At 48.1% G+C, this 20,023-nt stretch overlaps 1 protein-coding gene across 1 annotated transcript in view; it reads left to right on the top strand.

Moving 5' to 3' along the window:
* The first annotated feature begins 875 nt into the window (after positions 1 to 875).
* Positions 876 to 20,023, top strand: part of LOC147725037 (riboflavin transporter 2-like) — a 164,620-nt gene continuing 145,472 nt past the window's right edge. The window contains exon 1 of the mRNA XM_086966499.1: positions 876 to 1,059. The gene's annotated coding sequence lies outside the window, so the exon portion shown is untranslated. The remainder of the gene's footprint in view (positions 1,060 to 20,023) is intronic.

Below are 20,023 nucleotides of genomic sequence, written 5' to 3'. Positions count from 1 at the left end.
AAGGATGTTGTGAGAATAAAGAGGCTGGAATTGTACACATGAATGATATCTTCTCCTCAAAGTTGTGCGCATTAGAAAGGTTTTGCTGAGAGTGACAAGTTTCTGTCATATGATTAAGCTTCACTGACTTGTAGTGAGAGAGCACGTACATCTATATATTTGATTTTCTATGGATTTCACCTCTGTGCGCTAACCTTTAGCGATAACCCTGGTCAGTTGAGATGACAATTGTCTTTGATCTTTTGCTGTCTGCATTTTGCATTAAACCACAGTGGGGCTTTAGGCTTCCTGCCGTGTTGTGTTTTATTTTTGTCATGCTGTTATCGTAAATTAATACACGGCACTACTTTCCATTACGCTGTGACAACTTCCCAGCACAAAATAAGTTTTGTGATGTAAAGAAAATCCCAATTCTAGACTTTGGAGTGGTTTGCTTCACTTTTTCATTGCAAACTTGGTGCAAAATGTTAGTACATCTGCTCCCAAGAAATAAGAATTCTGTAGAAAAGATGCAGGGCCTGGCTTTCCTGGGGCTGCTTGGGCGCTAAACAGTGATGCTTCCAAAACCATAGGGTCTAGTTCAATCTAGACCCTCAGTCTTAGCAGCCCCGTCCCCCCCTCAACCCTCCGCCCCCTCTCCCCCCCCCCCCCCGTCCTCCCGCTCTGCGATGCTCATTCTCAGGTGACTCCAGCGCACTCAGCCCTAGCAGCGTCTCATTCATAACGTGCCATTGAATGCAGCCGCCCTCTCCCCGCCAGCCAATCGTATCTCTGACCGGTCCCCACACCCTCGCCTCCCCTGCCCGCTGGCCAATCAGCAGCCGAGCCGCCCCGCCGCTCCACACTCATCATGATGAAGCAGAAAGCGCTCCGGCTCCAGAGAAGGGCGGGAGCTGAGGCGGACTGCGGGGATAGCGCCGAGAGGCCGCAGGAGCAGCGCTTGGGGGAACCAGAAAACACCGATGCCTCAACTCAGGCTTTAGATATCTTTACACTCCCCTTGAAGCGTGAGATCTGCTTATGAGGTGCGCTGAAAGGAGGCGGGAGCAGCACTGACAGGTACAGAGTGCAGCGCTGCGAGGCACAGGAAACCTCACTGTGAGCTACAGAGAAAACACTGCTGCCTCCGGTGAGGGATAGAGCTGCATCTGAGGGAAGTACTGAGAGGATAGCGCTGCGAGGCAGGCGGAGGAGCAGTGTGAGAAAGAGAAATAATTCCACACCTGTTTGAGATTTGCATATGGGGAAGGAGCTGAGAGGATAGCGCTAAGAGGCAGGCGGGGGAGCACTGTGAGGAAGAGAAAGAAACGAAGCGTCCACCGATGTGTGAGCATTGCATAAGGAGGAAGTACTGAAAGGATAGCGCTAAGAGGCAGCGCAAGCCGCTCTGTGCCTACTGGCAGCGGTCCCCTGAGGTACGGGAGCATCTCTGTCGGGTACAGTGAGCGGTGCTGTGAGGTACAGAGAGAACAGCGCCCCTCCAGTGGGAGTCTAACTGGTTCACGGAGGAGGCGCACAGGGTATAGCGCTGGGAGGCGCTGCTGTAGCTCACAGTGAGGTGCAGAGGGAGCAGCAGTGCTAGGTACAGGTAACAGCCCTGTGAGGTACGTACATAGAGCATCCTGTGGCATAGATGGCGCACAACTGTGAGGTACAGGAAATGCACCAAACCCTTCAGCGAGTGTCAAAGATATACATCGGAGAAGCGCCCAGAGGATAGCGCCCAGAAGCCCAGCTCTAGCCCAGTGGGAGGCACGGCAGGAACACGGGTATGATATATATGCAATACACCTGTGAGGTGGCACAGGGAGCCTGTGCCAGACACGGTGCAGCGCTGAGAGGTGCGTGGGTAGAACCGTGGCCTCCAGTGAGGCGTAGGGTTATGTTAGAGTTGCACATGGACGGGCGGAGTGCCCCGAAGACAGCGCTCAGAGGCGCTGCAGAAGCGCTGTGAGGTACAGCGGGAGCAGCAGGGCCAGGTCCAGGCCAGCTGCCCTGTGAGGTGCGTACGTGGAGCAGCTTGTGGTGCACACAGAGCGTGGCAAGCAAGTAGCGCCGTGAGGTAGAGAAAGTAACAAGGCACACTCCAGGGAGGTGTGTGACAGAGGCAGAGTTGTGTATGGACCAATGACGCAGAAGATCGAGCCGCGAAGCGCAGCAGTAGCGCTGTGAGGTACAGCGGGTGGGAGGTGTATGCAATAGTCCTGTGAGGTGCGTACAGGGAGCCTGTGATGCACACGAGGCAGAAGTGGGAGGTACGGCGGGTAACACTCGGAGGATAGCGCCGAGAGGCGAGCAGGAGCAGCGCTGCGAGCACTAGGGTCGTGTACATGGGAGCAGCATTCTGAGATACAGAAGGAATAGCCGGGGAGGTACATGTACATGTCCGTCTCTGCCTCTCCACCCCCTGGACTGCTCTGTGTGTCTCACTACCTCGTGCGCTCCCTGTCGTATTTACCATCTGTGCCTCGAGCTAAAGCACCCGGTAAACATAACATAACACAAATACCAGAACATAACTTAATATAACGCGCGTATTTTTAAAGCGCACGTTCACCCGTGGGCATCTTGGCGCTGAATAACAGATGTTTATTGTTACCCAACTCGATGGTACTCATTTTATCGACCTCAGAAGGATGAAAGGCTGAATGGACCCTGTCTACTTACCTTTGTCTCTTGGTGTCTGACAGTGCTGTGGGTCCCTGAGTGTCTGTAAGCTGTCTAGTTACCGCTGTCTGTCAGTGTCTGACCACACTGTGGGTCTCTGAGTGCGAGTAAACTGTCTACTTACCTCTGTCTGTTAGTGTCTAACTGTGCTCTGTATCACGGTGTGTTTGCAAACTGTCTACTTACCTCTGCGTGTCTGTGCTTGACCGTGCTGTTGGTCTCTGAGTGTCTGTAAAGTGTAAACTGTCTAGTTACCTCTGTCTGTCAGTGTCTAACTGTATGACCATGCTGTAGGTCTCGAAGTGTCTGCACACTGTCTCATTATCTCTGTCAGTGTATGACCATGCTGTTAATCTCTGAGTGTCTGTAAACTTTCTAGTTACCTCTGTCTGTCTGTGTCTGACTATACTCTGTGTCTGATTGTACTGTGGGTCTTGGAGTGTCTGTAAACTTACTCAGTACCTCTGTCAGTGTCTGACCATGTTGTGGGTCTCGGAGTATCTGCAAACTGTCTACTTACCTCTGTCTGTGTCTGTCCATGCTGTTAGTCTCTGAGTGTCTGTAACTGTCTAGTTGCTTCTGCCTGTCTGTGTCTGACTCTGCTGAGGATCTCTGAGTGTCTGTAAACTGTCTACTTACATCTGTCAGTGTCTGATCATGCTGCTAATCTCTGAGTGTCTGTATCTATCTAGTTACCTCTGTCAGTGTCTGACCGCACTTTGGGTCTCGGAGTGCCAGTAAACTGTCTAGTTAACTCGGTCTGCCTCTGTTGGATTGTGCTGTTGGTCTCTGAGTGTCTGTAAACTATCTAGCTGCATATGTCTGTCTGTGGCCGACCGTGCTGTGGGTCTCAGAGGATCTGTAAACTGTCTGACTACCTCTGTCTGTCGGTGTCTGACTCTGCTGTGGGTCTTGGAGTATCTGCAAACTGTCTCGTTAAAGTTGTTTGTCAGTGTATGAACATGCTGTTGGTTTCTAAGTGTCTGTAAACTGTCTAGTTAATTAAGTCTGTCTGTGTCTGACTGTAGTCTGTGTCTGATTGTGCTGTTGGTCTCTGAGTGTCTGTAAACTATCTAGCTGCCTGTGTCTGTCTGTGGCCGGCCGTGCTGTGGGTCTCTGGGGATCAGTAAACTGTCTGGCTACCTCTGTCTGTCGGTGTCTGACTCTGCTGTGGGTCTTGGAGTATCTGCAAACTGTCTTGTTAAAGTTGTTTGTCAGTGTATGAACATGCTGTTGGTTTCTAAGTGTCTGTAAACTGTCTAGTTACTTCTGTCTGTCGGTGTCTGACTCTGCTGTGGATCTCTGAGTGTCCTCAAACTGTCTCATATCCTCTGTCGGTGTCTGACTCTGCTCTGGGTCTCGGAGTGTCTGCAAACTGTCTCGTTACAGTTGTTTGTCAGTGTATGAACATGCTATTGGTCTCTGAGTGTCTGCAAACTGTCTAGTTGCTTCTGTCTGTCTGTGTCTGACACTGCTGCAGGTTCTCCTGGTGTCTTTAAATGGTCCTGTCTGTCCGTGTCTGAACATGGTGTGGGTCTCTGAGTGTCTGTAAACTGTCTAGCTACCTCTGTCTGTCAGTATCTGACAGTGCTGTGGGTCTTGGGGTGTGTGTAAACTGTCTAGTTACCTCAATCTGTCTATGTCTGACCCTGCTGTTGTGCTCCAAGTGTCTGTAAACTGTCTAGTTATCTCTGTCTGTCTGTGTCTGACCTTGCTGTGAGTCTCAGAGTGTCTGTAAACTGTCTAGCTGCCTCCGTCTGTCTGTGCCTGACTGTACTCTGTGCCTGACTGTTCTATTGGTCTCTGAGTGTCTGTAAACGGTCCTCTCTAGTTCCCACTGTCTGTCCGTGTCTCCGTGTCCCAAATAACAGCAGCTGGATTTCAGATGTCTGTGAACTGTCCTGTTACCTCAGTCTGTCGGTGTCGGGCTGTGCTTTTGATCACTGTGTTTCTGACAGCGTCACCTCCTCCCTGTGCACCTGATAATGTCAGCTGGTCTTAGGGTTACGTAAACGGTGTAGTTACCGAAGTCTGCAGGTGTCTGACCAGGCAGTGGCTATCTGAGTGTCTGGTAGCATCATGTTGTCTCCATGTGCCAGACAGAGCCAGCTGGTCTCTGGGTGTCTGCAAACTGTGTAGCCATCTGTGTCTGTCGGTGCCTGACCATGCTGTGGGTCTCTCAGTGTCTGATAGCATCATTTCGGCTCCATACGCCAGCCAGTGCCAGTGTCTTCACTAGGCTGAGGGATTTCCATTGCCACCCAATTCTAAAGCTGCCCACCTTGTTCTTGGTGATACTCAGTTTAAGAATCTCTGCGGGACTGCAGGCGGGGGGCAAACCAAACCAGTGAGCTGCGGGTCTCTGGGAAAGAAGTCAGTGTTGGTCTGCTGGTGTCTGGTTGTCTGGGAGTGATGAGATGCCTGTTGATCTGTAGGGGGTTGTTTCTGTTGCTCTGTGTGAGTGATGATGTGCCTGTTGATCTGTAGGGGGTTGTTTCTGTTGCTCTGTGTGAGTGATGAGATGTTTGTTGATCTGTAGGGGGTTGTTTCTGTTGCTCTGTGTGAATGATGTGATGTTTGTTGATCTGTAGGGGGTTGTTTCTGTTGCTCTGTGTGAGTGATGAGATGCCTGTTGATCTGTAGGGGGTTGTTTCTGTTGCTCTGTGTGAGTGATGAGATGCCTGTTGATCTGTAGGGGGTTGTTTCTGTTGCTCTGTGTGAGTGATGTGATGTTGATGTTTGTTGATCTGTAGGGGGTAGTTTCTGTTGGTCTGTGTGAGTGATGTGATGCCTGTTGATCTGTAGGGGGTTGTTTATGTTGCTCTGTGTGAGTGATGTGATGTTGATGTTTGTTGATCTGTAGGGGGTTGTTTCTGTTGCTCTGTGTGAGTGATGAGATGTTTGTTGATCTGTAGGGGGTTGTTTCTGTTGCTCTGTGTGAGTGACGAGATGCCCGTTGATCTGTAGGGGGTTGTTTCTGTTGCTCTGTGTGAGTGATGTGATGTTTGTTGATCTGTAGGGGGTTGTTTCTGTTGCTCTGTGTGAGTGATGTGATGTTTGTTGATCTGTAGGGGGTTGTTTCTGTTGTTCTCTGGGAGTGATGAGATGCCTGTTGATCTGTAGGGGGTTGTTTCTGTTGCTCTGTGTGAGTGATGTGATGTTTGTTGATCTGTAGGGGGTTGTTTCTGTTGTTCTCTGGGAGTGATGAGATGCCTGTTGATCTGTAGGGGGTTGTTTCTGTTGCTCTGTGTGAGTGATGTGATGTTGATGTTTGTTGATCTGTAGGGGGTTGTTTCTGTTGCTCTGTGTGAGTGATGAGATGCCTGTTGATCTGTAGGGGGTTGTTTCTGTTGCTCTGTGTGAGTGATGTGATGTTTGTTGATCTGTAGGGGGTTGTTTCTGTTGCTCTGTGTGAGTGATGTGATGTTTGTTGATCTGTAGGGGGTTGTTTCTGTTGTTCTCTGGGAGTGATGAGATGCCTGTTGATCTGTAGGGGGTTGTTTCTGTTGCTCTGTGTGAGTGATGTGATGTTTGTTGATCTGTAGGGGGTTGTTTCTGTTGTTCTCTGGGAGTGATGAGATGCCTGTTGATCTGTAGGGGGTTGTTTCTGTTGCCCTGTGTGAGTGATGAGATGCCTGTTGATCTGTAGGGGGTTGTTTCTGTTGCTCTGTGTGAGTGATGAGATGTTTGTTGATCTGTAGGGGGGTTGTTTCTGTTGCTCTGTGTGAGTGATGAGATGCCTGTTGATCTGTAGGGGGTTGTTTCTGTTGCTCTGTGTGAGTGATAATATGCCTGTTGATCTGTAGGGGGTTGTTTCTGTTGCTCTGTGTGAGTGATGAGATGTTTGTTGATCTGTAGGGGGTTGTTTCTGTTGCTCTGTGTGAGTGATGAGATGCCTGTTGATCTGTAGGGGGTTGTTTCTGTTGCTCTGTGTGAGTGATGAGATGCCTGTTGATCTGTAGGGGGTTGTTTCTGTTGCTCTGTGTGAGTGATGAGATGTTTCTTTATCTGTAGGGGGTTGTTTCTGTTGCTCTCTGTGAGTGATGATGTGCCTGTTGATCTGTAGGGGGTTGTTTCTGTTGCTCTGTGTGAGTGATGAGATGCCTGTTGATCTGTAGGGGGTTGTTTCTGTTGCTCTGTGTGAGTGATGATGTGCCTGTTGATCTGTAGGGGGTTGTTTCTGTTGCTCTGTGTGAGTGATGAGATGCCTGTTGATCTGTAGGGGGTTGTTTCTGTTGCTCTGTGTGAGTGATGAGATGCCTGTTGATCTGTAGGGGGTTGTTTCTGTTGCTCTGTGTGAGTGATGATGTGCCTGTTGATCTGTAGGGGGTTGTTCCTGTCGCTCTGTGTGAGTGATGAGATGCCTGTTGATCTGTAGGGGGTTGTTTCTGTTGCTCTGCGTGAGTGATTAGATGCCTGTTGATCTGTAGGGGGTTGTTTCTGTTGCTCTGTGTGAATGATGTGATGTTTGTTGATCTGTAGGGGGTTGTTTCTGTTGCTCTGTGTGAGTGACGAGATGCCTGTTGATCTGTAGGGGGTTGTTTCTGTTGCTCTGTGTGAGTGATGTGATGTCTGTTGATCTGTAGGGGGTTGTTTCTGTTGCTCTGTGTGAGTGATGTGATGCCTGTTGATCTGTTGGGGGTTTTGCTGTTGTTCTCTGGGAGTGATGTGATGTCTGTTGATCTGTAGGGGGTTGATTCTGTTGATCTCTGGGAGTGATGTGATGTCTCTTAGTTTGTAGGTGTTTGTATCTGATGCTGTCTGAGAGTGTATGTGTTTGATGGAAGCAATGCAGGTCTGATGGGAAGTGCAGGTCCTCTCCCTGCAGGAAGCAATGCAGGTCTGATGGGAAGTGCAGGTACTGTCCCGCTGAGAGCAGTGTAGGTCTGATGAGAAGTGCAGGTACTCTCCCTGTTGACAGCAGGTAGGTCTGATGGGAAGCGCAGGTACTCTCCCCGCTGGAAGATATGCAGGTCTAATGGGAAGTGAAGGTACTCTCCCGTTGAGAGCAGTGTAGGTCTGATGGGAAGTGCAGGTACTCTCCTGCTGAGAGCAGTGTAGGTCTTATGGGAAGTGGAGGTACTCTCCCACTGATCAGTGTAGGTCTAATGGGAAGTGCAGGTACTCTCCCGCTGAGAGCAGTGTACTCCTGATGGGAAGTGCAGGTACTCTCCGGCTGAGAGCAGTGTAGGTCTGATGGAAAGTGCAGGTACTTTCCCGCTGAGAGCAGTGTAGGTTTGATGGGAATCGCATGTACTCTCCCCGCAGATGTAATACGCGTCTGATGGGAAGCGCAGGTACTCTCCCCATTGAGAGCAATGTACGTCTGATGGGAAGTGCAGGTACTCTCCGGCTGAGAGCAGTGTAGGTCTGATGGGAAGTGCAGGTACTCACCCCATTGAGAGCATTGTATGTCTGATGGGAAGTGCAGGTACTCTCCGGCTGAGAGCAGTGTAGGTCTGATGGGAAGTGCAGGTACTCTCCCGCTGGGAGCAGTGTAGGTCTGATGGAAAGTGCAGGTACTCTCCCGCTGAGAGCAGCGTAGGTCTGATGGAAAGTGCAGGTACTCTCCCGCTAAGAGCAGTGTAGGTCTGATGGGAAGCGCAGGTACTCTCCCCATTGAGAGCAATGTACGCCTGATGGGAAGCGCAGGTACTCTCCCCATTGAGAGCAGTGTAGGTCTGATGGGAAGTGCAGGTACTCTCCCCATTGAGAGCAGAGTAGGTCTGGTGGGAAATGCAGGTACTCTCCCTGCAGGAAGCAATGCAGGTCTGATGGGAAGTGCAGGTACTCTCCCTGCTTGATGCAATGCAGGTCTGATGGGAAGTGCAGGTACTCTCCCTGCTTGATGCAATGCAGGTCTGATGGGAAGTGCCGGTACGCTTCCTGCTGGATGCAAGGCAGGTCTGATGGGAAGTGCAGGCACTCTCCCTGCAGGAAGCAATGCTGGTCTGATGGGAAGTGCAGGTACTCTCCCCGCAGGAAGCAATGCAGTTCTGATGGGAAGTGCAGGTACTCTCCCTGCTTGATGCAATGCAGGTCTGATGGGAAGTGCTGGTATGCTTCCTGCTGGATGCAAGGCAGGTCTGATGGGAAGTGCAGGCACTCTCCCTGCAGGAAGCAATGCTGGTCTGATGGGAAGTGCAGGTACTCTCCCTGCAGGAAGCAATGCAGGTCTGATGTGAACCGACCCGGAGACCAACCCACCCAACCTTCTGCAGGACCTTCACCCCCCTTGAACATCCTTAATGACTGGAACCCAATCTCCACTGAGGACACCATTCGCCTGATGAACTCCATCCATTCAGGATCCCCCTCAGACCCTTGCCCTCACCGCATCTTCAACAAAGCAGACTCCATCATAGCACCACACCTCCGAGACATCATCAACTGCTCCCTCAAATCCGGCACCTTCCCAGAAAGCTGGAAACACGCCGAACTCAGCGCCCTTCTGAAAAAACCCACAGCTGACCCCACCGAACTCAAAAACTACCGCCCCATCTCGCTCCTGCCATTCCCGGCCAAAGTCAATGAGAAAGCTGTCAACAACCAGCTCGCCGCCTTCCTCGAAACCAACAAATCCCTCGACTCCTCACAGTCCGGCTTCCGAGCCAAACACAGCACTGAGACCGCACTCATCGCAGCAACAGACGACATTCGAACTCTACTGGACAATGGAGACACAGTCGCCCTCATCCTCCTCGACCTCTCCACAGCCTTCGACACAGTCTGCCATAGCACCCTTCTACTGCGCCTCAGAAACATCGGAATCCAAGGAATAGCACTGGAATGGATCACCTCGTTCCTCACCGGAAGAACCCAGAGAGTCCGCCTCCCACCATTCCACTCAGAGGCCACTGAAGTCATCTGCGGCGTACCACAAGGGTCCTCACTCAGTCCCACCCTCTTCAACGTATACATGAGCCCCCTCGCGGCCATCGCACGCCAACACAACCTCAACATCATCTCCTACGCTGATGACACTCAACTAATCCTATCACTCACCAAAGACCCTAACACCGCCAAAACCAACCTACATGAAGGAATGAAAGATGTAGCCGAGTGGATGAAGCACAGCCGTCTGAAACTTAACTCAGACAAAACAGAAGTCCTTATCTTAGGTACCTCCCCCTCCGCCTGGGATGACTCTTGGTGGCCAGAGGCCCTTGGAAAAGCACCCATCCCGACGGACCACGCTAGGAACCTGGGCGTCATCCTGGACTCCTCACTCTCGATGAACAGACAAGTCAACGCCGTTTCATCATCTTGCTTCAACATCCTTCGCATGCTCAAAAAAACATTTTGCTGGATCCCCACCGAAACCAGAAAAACGGTCACCCATGCACTGGTCACCAGCCGCCTGGACTACGGAACACCCTATACGCCGGTATCACTGCAAAACTCCAGAAAAAACTCCAACGCATCCAGAACGCATCAGCCAGACTCATACTAGACATCCCACGTAATGACCACATCTCTAATCACCTGAAAAAACTCCACTGGCTCCCCGTCAATAAGAGGATTACTTTCCGCCTCCTAACCCACGCACACAAAGCACTTTACGAACTTGGACCCGAATGCCTCAACACACGACTCTCCTTCTACACCCCCTCCCGCCAACTACGATCCTCCAACCAAGCGCTTGCTACCGTACCTCGCATCAATAAAACCACCATGGGAGGTAGATCCTTCTCCTACCTCGCAGCTAAAACCTGGAACTCACTCCCCACTCACCTTCGTCTCACTCAGAACCACCTAGCATTCAGAAAGCAACTTAAAACTTGGATATTCGACAAGTAACTCCCCACCCTTCTCCAAGCGCCTTGAGACCCTCCGGGTATGTAGCGCGCTATATAAATCTCTGACTTGACTTGACTTGAAGTGCAGGTACTCTCCCCATTGAGATCAATGTACGTCTGATGGGAAGCGCAGGTACTCTCCCCATTGAGAGCAGTGTAGGTCTGATGGGAAATGCAGGTACTCTCCCTGCAGGAAGCAATGCAGGTCTGCTGGGAAATGCAGGCACTCTCTCTGCAGGAAGCAATGCTGGTCTGATGGGAAGTGCAGGTAATATCCCTGCTGGATGCAATGCAGGTCTGATGGGAAGTGCAGGTACTCTCCCTGCTGGATGCAATGCAGGTCTGATGGGAAGTGCAGGCACTCTCTCTGCAGGAAGCAATGCAGGTCTGATGGGAAGCGCAGGTACTCTCCCCATTGAGAGCAGTTATGTTATGTTATGTTAAATGACTCTTGTAACGCGCACTGTCACCAAAGGTTTCCTGGCACTCTTTATAACAGGATGGAAAATGAAGAGTTGACACTGACCAGGTTAGCCTAGGGAGGGGAAGAGGAATGTCTTAAGCAGTTTTCTGAAGATAGAAAGGGAAGTGCTTGACTTGATGAAAAGAGGGAGGGAATTCCAAAGGCTAGGGGCCAGATGAGAGAAGCGGCGGCCGCCGTACTTCTTGGTTTTGACTTTGGGAACAACAAGCATGTGAAGGTGAGCAGAACGGAGGTTGCGTGACGGGCGATGTGAAGTGATTAAAGATTGCAAGAATGCAGGACTGGTGCAGTGCTGGGCTTTGTAAGTGAGGCAGGCTACCTTAAAGGCTGACCTTAGTCCCATCGGCAACCAATGAAGTCGATGCAGCAGGGGTTTTGCCGATTGCCATTTAGGGATTTTATAGATGAGACGGGCCGCCTGGTTCTGAACCACCTGGAGAAGATACAGCAGGGACTGAGGGAGGCCATGGTAGATGGAATTGGAAAAGTCCAGGCGGGAGAGAACCAAAGAGATGACAACCTGAGTTAGAGCAGAAGGTGGTAAGAGATGGCTAACTTTGCAGATCTTTCTCAGCTGATACATACAGGACGAGATGACAGCGCCCACTTGGGCTTTCAAGGAAAGCTCTGCATCAATGATCACGCCCAGTGTAGGTCTGATGGGAAATGCAGGTACTCTCCCTGCAGGAAGCAATGCAGGTCTGATGGGAAATGCAGGTACTCTCCCTGCTGGTTGCAATGCAGGTCTGATGGGAAGTGCAGGTACTCTCCCCGCAGGAAGCAATGCAGGTCTGATGGGAAGTGCAGGCACTCTCTCTGCAGGAAGCAATGCAGGTCTGATGGGAAGTGCAGGTACTCTCCCCGCTGGATGCAATGCAGGTCTGATGGGAAGTGCAGGCACTCTCTCTGCAGGAAGCAATGCAGGTCTGATGGGAAGTGCAGGTACTCTCCCCGCTGGATGCAATGCAGGTCTGATGGGAAGTGCAGGCACTCTCTCTGCAGGAAGCAATGCAGGTCTGATGGGAAGTGCAGGCACTCTCTCTGCAGGAAGCAATGCAGGTCTGATGGGAAGTGCAGGTACTCTCTCTGCAGGAAGCAATGCAGGTCTGATGGGAAGTGCAGGCACTCTCTCTGCAGGAAGCAATGCTGGTCTGATGGGAAGTGCAGGTACTCTCCCCGCAGGTACTCTCCCCATTGAGAGCAATGTACGTCTGATGGGAAGCGCAGGTACTCTCCCCATTGAGAGCAGTGTAGGTAAATGTAAATGTGTACCCGGGAGTCCGTAGGCTCCCGGCTCTACAAGAATCACGACAGTCAAAGAGAGCGTAATACTGTGCCAAATGCTGAGTGCTTAACAAATAAGGCCACCGGTTTTCCGTTTAAACGGATTTTTACACATAAATATAGATAGAAAAATATTTTTTTTGTCTGTATTTATAAATAGATATGGAAACATATGACCAAACCGGTGCTCCAGCCAAGTGGTTGCCTCGCCACGCCGCTCTTCCTGATTTCAGTGTGTGCCTGCCCACATTAATACCTGCTGGGCCATTAATCTTTGGATATGCGTGGGAAATTCCTCCCTATGAGGGTCTTGTATTGACCTCCACAGCCCTTTTGTTGCTCTGTTTGCTCTTTATGGAGGCTGGGGTGCCTAAGTAGCTGATGAAAGACCAGTAGAAATGGGTTGATGGCAGGATAGATTGTGACAAAGCTTTCAAAAACTCTTTTAATCCTTTCTCTGACATGTGGCTTCAGTTGTTTTTGTTTTTTTTTAACTGCTTACTGGAAGCGTGTGGCAATAATAATAATTAACCAAATGGTCACTGAGTGACTTTGAGAAACAAAAATAAATCTTTTGAATGTGACCTTAAAAGAGCTACAAGACCGCAGCATAAACACAGGTGGGGAAATTCGGTCAGATTAACATTCAGATCCTTGCGGCCATAAAACGAAACGTTCCACCCTGACTTTGGTTGGCATGAAGAAACACAGCAAGAAAACAATAGCAGAATGTAAACATTCCTGCGAGGTGCATCTTGACAGATACAGCCAGGGCATATCTATTCAAAGTTAAATCATGTTTTTTCCACCGTGGCCACAGTTACACTGTGTGATATAGCGCACTAACCCCCAGATTCATCATGGTCATGTTTTGCGAGTCCTTAATAGTGAATTTTAAGGATTCGCTATTAAAGACTCGCAAAACGGGATGCATGTAGAAATCGCAATATTTGATGCGATTTCTACTGCTTCGTTATTTGCGATTCACTAATTGTTAATCGCAAATAAGGAATGGCTTTCCCATTCATTCCTATGGACCTAAGGCCTATAGGAATGAATGGGAAAGCCATTCCTTATTTGCGATTAGCAATTAGCGAATCGCAAATAAGGAAGCAATTTCAAGGATGCCAGGGTGTCCAAATGACACCCTGTAGCACCCCTGAAATTGTAATGTACACTGGTGTTGCGCACACACATGTCCAAAGGACATGTGTGTGTAACATACAACTTAGAAAAATGCACTAAAGCGCATTTTTCTACGTTTTTGCTATTTACAACGTAGTTAGACTTCGCGGTAAATAGCGGCCCCAGTTTGCGAATTCGCAATTTTTAAATGGTTCATGAATTGCATTTAAGGAATCTCAAATTGAGATTCCTTAAATGCAATTAATCGCAATTTAGCGATTTCTAGAATTGCGATTTTTGCATTTGGGATGATGAATCCCAAATGCAAAAATAGCGCTTGCAAAGGGCCAGATTCTCCAAATCTGGCCCTTTGCGAGCTGAATTCGGCTTGATGAATCTGGCTGTAATGCACCAAAAATGTCTTCAACAAACAGAACTTTGTCTTCTAAATTGAGTGAAAGGTTCAATGCTAGTAGGCAGTAAAAACGAAAATAAGGCAAATGAAACACATCTAAGGCCCAGACTCTTCAATGCAGAGACTCGCTCTCCCGTCTCGAAAATGTATTTTGCAATAGTGAAGGAATTAGTTGAAAAAAAGTGATTCGAAAGATGCCAGCTCATGTGGGTGTTGTTCATTATTTCAGACTTCAGAAGTGTGAGGAAAATAAATCGTGGCAGGACTAATGCAGGGCTTTAATTTCTGAGGAGTGCAACTTTATTCCCACACCAGGTGGACGATTTATTCTCAAGACTGCCACTAGCCACATGGGAGACTATGGCGAAAGGCGGAGATGGGACGACGGTGTTGGCATGATACTTTAAAAATCCTTGGTGGCCAGAAATAAGAGCCCGCTGCCTCAAAGGAGGTTGTTTGCTCGCTCAGCTGTGGACAGCAACTTGCACCACAGAGGATGCTTCAGAGAGGTGCATGGAACTGGCAATAAGAGCAACGAGGCACCCAATATATCTAAATTATCATGAAAGCTGTCGTATCTTTCATGGTCTCTTTGGCCAGGTCACTGACAGTGCACTGGTGCTCTCGTCTAAATTCTAAATGTGTTTGCTTCTAATAATCATGGCTTGTGACATAGTGTATCCAATATTGTAACAGCAGCAGCTCACGAATGTATTATATTCACTTAATTTGACGTATATATAAATATAGTTAAACCTTTAACAACCGTGTGCACTGTCTATTTAAATAAACATGGAAAAATACTAGCTCCAGAGTGTCATCTTGCGTGCGCCAAAAATAAATGAGGATATCCATACTAATATAATAAAGGGAGAGCCCAAACGTTTGAGGCGGGTAATCTCAGGAACCACAGCACCAATCACAGCACCCAATACAGCGTTGGAAAGGGCAGTTGCAGCAGAAGGACATAGGCTATGCAGACGCCCACCATATACATTTAAAAGGTAAAAGAACCGTGCCAGCAAAGTAGTCCCTTGTGGGCGTGTCTGTGTTGTGCTGTGGGCGTGTGCTGGAGGCGTGACAAACGCTGAGGGCGTGTAGTACGTTCCGTCCTTCATGCCATGTCTCATATCGTGTGCTAATCCCACCCTGCTCCCTTTAAATACCCATGCACCCCATAATCATAACCCACCCTTACTCCTTAAAATACCCCAACACCCTTAAACATTAACCCATCTTAACCCTATAAAAATATCCTGTACTCAAAAACCCAAACCTAGCCCTGAACCCTAAAAATACCCCTGTACCCCAAAACCCAAACCTAGTCCTGCACCCTTAAAATATCACTGTACCCCAAAACCCAAACCTACCCCTGAACCCTAAAAATACCCCTATACCCCAAAACCCAAACCTAGCCCTGAACCCTAAAAATACCCCTGTACCCCAAAACCCATACCTATCCCTAAACCCTAAAACTACCCCTGTACCCCATAACCCAAAACTATATCTGAGCCCTTAAAATACCCAAACACCCCAAAACATATACCTCAGTACCCCAAAACATATACCCCTATACCCATACTTACCTTATCCAAACATTAAAAAAAACATGCTTTTACCATTCATGCATTTACAACGAATTTCGTTGTGAATGTATGCGTGGTAAAAGCATATAAAATGTAATGCCATGCGTTATAATGGCATTGCGGAGTCATGGTACTTTCGTAATGAAAGTATGCGGAGTGATGGTAAGCAGAAAGAAAGTTGCGGAATAATGCAAGTTAAGTACATTGGTGGCACGGCGGCCCACATCTCCAGCAACATACTCATATTTTTTCACCACCCATTTGAAAAATGCACAGTTCTCTCTCATTGATGGCCAGCACCGACATACACTTTTAGACCCATCTCCCGCCACAAGTTCTAGAATTGCGAACTTTAGAGCTGGTGAGCTACGTTCGAATCTCGGCATTTGCTCAACATCCTGTGATTCCAGGCAAATCGCTTTGTCTCCCCGTGCCTACCACAAATGAATGTGTTCTTTTATAATGTAAATTGTGCTCATGCCATTTTGTCCAGTTCGCGCTATATAATATTGCAAGGAAAAATAAAGTAGGGAAACTCGAGTTCACACACTACTGAACACGCACTCTTAAGTGCATCAGCAGTGCACTGTGAATCGGAGCGTTTCACAGGCCTGTCACAGATAAGAAATGCTATCAAAAAGAAATCCTACAAAACAATATACTACTGGCCGGCAGTAATTCATACCCGGACAACGTCGGGATGGGCTGCTAGTATACAGATAAAATGACCCAAAAAAATATGGATAAATACAGACGAAAATGTTAAAAAAATAAATACAATAAAACCGGAAGCCATATTAATAAACAAACAAAGTGAAAAAACAAGTGAAAAAACAGAGCTTGTCGGCTCTCACCATTTATGCAAAGTCCTCAGTCCAACAAAAATGAGTTCAGCAAAACAGAAGGAAGGAAGGCAAAATGTTTGGGGGATACATGCAAACTATGTTAGTTTTAACAGGATACAACACAGACACACTCAGTTTCCCTTTCTCGCGATCTCTCCCTTTGTCTCACACACACAGACTCTCCAAATAGCAAACCTCTGGCCCCCATACACATATAGAATCCCACATTTTCTGGTTGTATGATATTACAACGCATTCTGTTGCAACGCATGCCTTTACCATGCATGCGTTACAACGCAAATGCCTTTCCCACGCATAACCTTTAGCACGGAATATTCCTTTACCACGCATATTTTTACAACGTTTTTCGTTGTAAATGTATGCATGGTAAGGGCATACTCTTGTTAAAGGTTATTCCCCTACCCCTAAACCCTTCTTACAATACCCCTTCCCTGCCCTTTACTTTAAATTCGGACCACTTCTGTTTATTTTTATTCTAAAATTCCCCTTATCTCTCCACTTTGTCTCGTCTGTCGTCTGTTCTTCATCTTTTTTTTTTCACGTTGCACGTCGTTAAGAGGAAACGCAAGTGAGACTTCTGTTTCCTGTAACGACGGTTTAGCAGGTGCGTTTTTTTGGGGGGAAACTCCCAAAGCCCCCTTTTCTTTTTGGCTGCTTTTTTTTTCCGGTGGGAGACCCCCGCGTCCCCTTTTTCACGAATAGCCTTTACCACACATGCCTTTACTATGAATCTCGTAGTAAAGGTATGCGTGGTAAAGGCTATTCGCGTTAACCACACATGCGTTGTAATGCATGCGTGGTTAATGTTATGCATGGAAACGGTCGCGTTGTAGTGGCCGTTTCCCATATTTTCTTTCTCACTCTCTGTGTCTCACACACACATACACACACATACGCATGTACGCACACACACTACAATGCATCTGATTTAATGTGTAGGTGTATGTGATGTGGCGGGTTTGTGTTTGTGCATATCAGTGTGTGCTCTTTGAAGTGTGACATGGTAAACTCTTGTAGGTGTCTTGGGGTCTGCAGAGATGACAGAGGTGTTGCATTGAAGTTCCAAACCACAACAGTGCGTGGAAGCCTCGTGATTGACATGCACGGGTCCTGCTGTTCCTCGAACTCTTGTGTTTTCACCTCTAGTGTGTGTTTCTCATGTGAGCCATACAGATTTGCTGACTACATTTTCCCTCCCTTTTTCAGTAGTGAAAGATATGTAAAGTAGCAGCTGCTGTCTTGGGGCATTACACAGCAGTTCCTATCGCTGGGTGTGAGGACACCAGGGTTATTGAGAAGTGTGGCTCAATGGTTAGAGCGGCAGACCCTGATGCAGAGGTCTGGACCAGGGTTCAATTCCTGCCTCAGGGGGTTTTGGGCTCAATTTCCTCGGACCTGATAATTCTCGCCTCGGTGCCTATTCTAATCATGGGTCCCACTCTGCAACTTTGGGCAATAGCTTGCTTAATCTCCACAACGGCCCCAACAGCTGGGATGCCTGGCTTCACCTTGGGGGTGCCCAGGAGTAGGCATTTCATAGGGAAAAGCCTGGAAGGGTTCCACAGCGGTATGCGTACAGCGCCAAGACGCCTCAGAGTATAAGTGCGCTATACAAGTACCAATTCATTTCATTTAATTGATAACAGTGGCTGTGAATAATGCACATTTTGTGTTCCGCATAAAGCGCTATACTCCTCAGGTTCAATGTAATGAAATAGTGTAGCTCCTCAGTGGAAAATGCAGGCGCTACACGTGGGATAACGTTCTCAAGTCCGGGTTCATGAAGATCCGAGTACAGGAACCTGCAGTTATTCGTAACCAGTAGACTTTTCTTTTGTGCGCATGCCTGATACAAACAGAACAAACGAATGAAGGATGAATGCTTGGATGCATTAGACTTGTGTAACTACCCTGCTCATTCTGTACCTGTCCTAAAGTGTCCTTTTTAACGAATATTGGGGAAACTCAGGGAACTTAAACCTGAACAACTGCACGAGCTTTCAAGGTTGTATTGGTGAGTTTTTAACAAAACATCTGCATTTTTATTGAACCCTGAAAGTCAGGAACAGTTTGCAAGTAAAGGTTCATGCTTGCAGCTGCACACAAATACACTGTGACACATGCATCTAATAAGACTGTTACTTCAGGTAACTCCCATATGTCATCTTTACCTAGACAGCCTGATTGACATGATTTGGACCCCTGATTTTTATGTTCCTGCCCATTTGGGCTCATTTGCAATGTTTACTGCTTCACTGCAGGAATCTGTGGCTTTCCAAAAAGTTTCATGGACCTGCTAAACTATGATATCAAAATATGTCCAGGCTGGGAGATGGATTGAATGATAACCTATCATATAGGACCAAGGTGTCTGCCTCTGATCACATGTCAGCATCACCAAAGGTTCAGGATTGTACAGTGGCTGTGTTGGTGTTACAAAACATTCACTTTGCATCCCATACTCAACCATGCACCCTGGGACACTCATTTCAACATTCATCCACTAACTCACACATGATCACTCAGGCACTTGCTCGGATACTAACTCAGTCACATATTCTCTTACATAGTGAATGACCTATACACATATATTCACTCACCCTGGCACTCGATACCACTGTCACCTGAACACTTATGTGCTCTCTCGCCCTCAGACACTCATTCTCTCACTCAGTGCTCACACAATCACTCTCATGCTGACCCATCCTCTATTTCAGCATTTAAAGTGTTGTACAACTTAAAGGAAAGTTCCTAAATAAACAGAGCTTTTGACTGTAGTAACTGTGTTTTATTGGTGTGGCCCAAAGAAAAGGCGTTTCAAGATGGCCACCATCGTGGCTTGTTTTATCTAAACCGTTCTAAAAACTATTCCAAGATGGCCTCCCGTCAGTGTACAACACAGCAACCATCTGCTAAAACAAAAACATTGGCAAAGCCAGTAAGCCTAAGCTCAAGTGCAGCAGGTGAGACCTATTGGCTATGCTTCTTGCCTTTTCTGATTGCCCTGTAGTAGCCTTTTTACTGCAACTTGCAGGCAATACTTTTGCTGTTTCCTTAGTGCCGATATCGGCAACCCTCCACTTTTAAAAGGATAAAAGGCTACTTAGAACACAACGAGTCATAGAAATCACACAACACAAGGTTTGGTGGAAAACAGTTTGCTGCAGGTTTCTTTAATAAATAAAATATGCCGACGTGCTGGGCTAACTTACGGGTGATCTAAGGGAGGCAGCGATAAGTAGCCTAAGCTGCCTCCCCACCTGACACGCCAAACAGCACCGTGGGCAAATCCATTTGGTGCTACCATTTTATTTGGGGAGTTTTTCCCCTCAAATGCCAGGACCACCAGTCCAGAATTATTACTCATATGTTTTAGGGGCAGAGCATCACCAAGCAAGCCCCCTGTTGCTCAGGCTTGAAACTGCCCTAGGGACTAACAGGGCGCCGTTGCTAACATCCCAGGGTCCTGTCATAAAGACTCCTAGACGTTTGGCATAGGGCACCCTTGCTGTGCTCCATGAGATGGTAGCCTTATGTAACAAACAGCCTCTTGATCACCCTGTAACTCCACCTGCAACACAAATAAATAATTAATAGGCTCACAACATGAAGACACTTCGGCCGCCGGCACCCTGGCTATGGGATAAGGGTGGGTGAGAGCGTGGCCATTTGGGAAAGAAAAAGGGCGGTAACAGGCACTGGATATGATGCTGAGTGAGCGGCAGAAGTGAGGGACTCTCCTGGAAGTCCTTCAGACTAGCCTGTACCAGAATACGGTCATAGAGGGCTGCCCTCCA

The sequence above is a fragment of the Lissotriton vulgaris genome, chromosome 4_1 (genome assembly GCF_964263255.1).
Source record: "Lissotriton vulgaris chromosome 4_1, aLisVul1.2, whole genome shotgun sequence".
Lineage (NCBI taxonomy): Eukaryota > Metazoa > Chordata > Amphibia > Caudata > Salamandridae > Lissotriton > Lissotriton vulgaris.
Note: the sequence above shows the minus strand (reverse complement) of the source record. Positions and strands in the feature narration are given on the sequence as shown.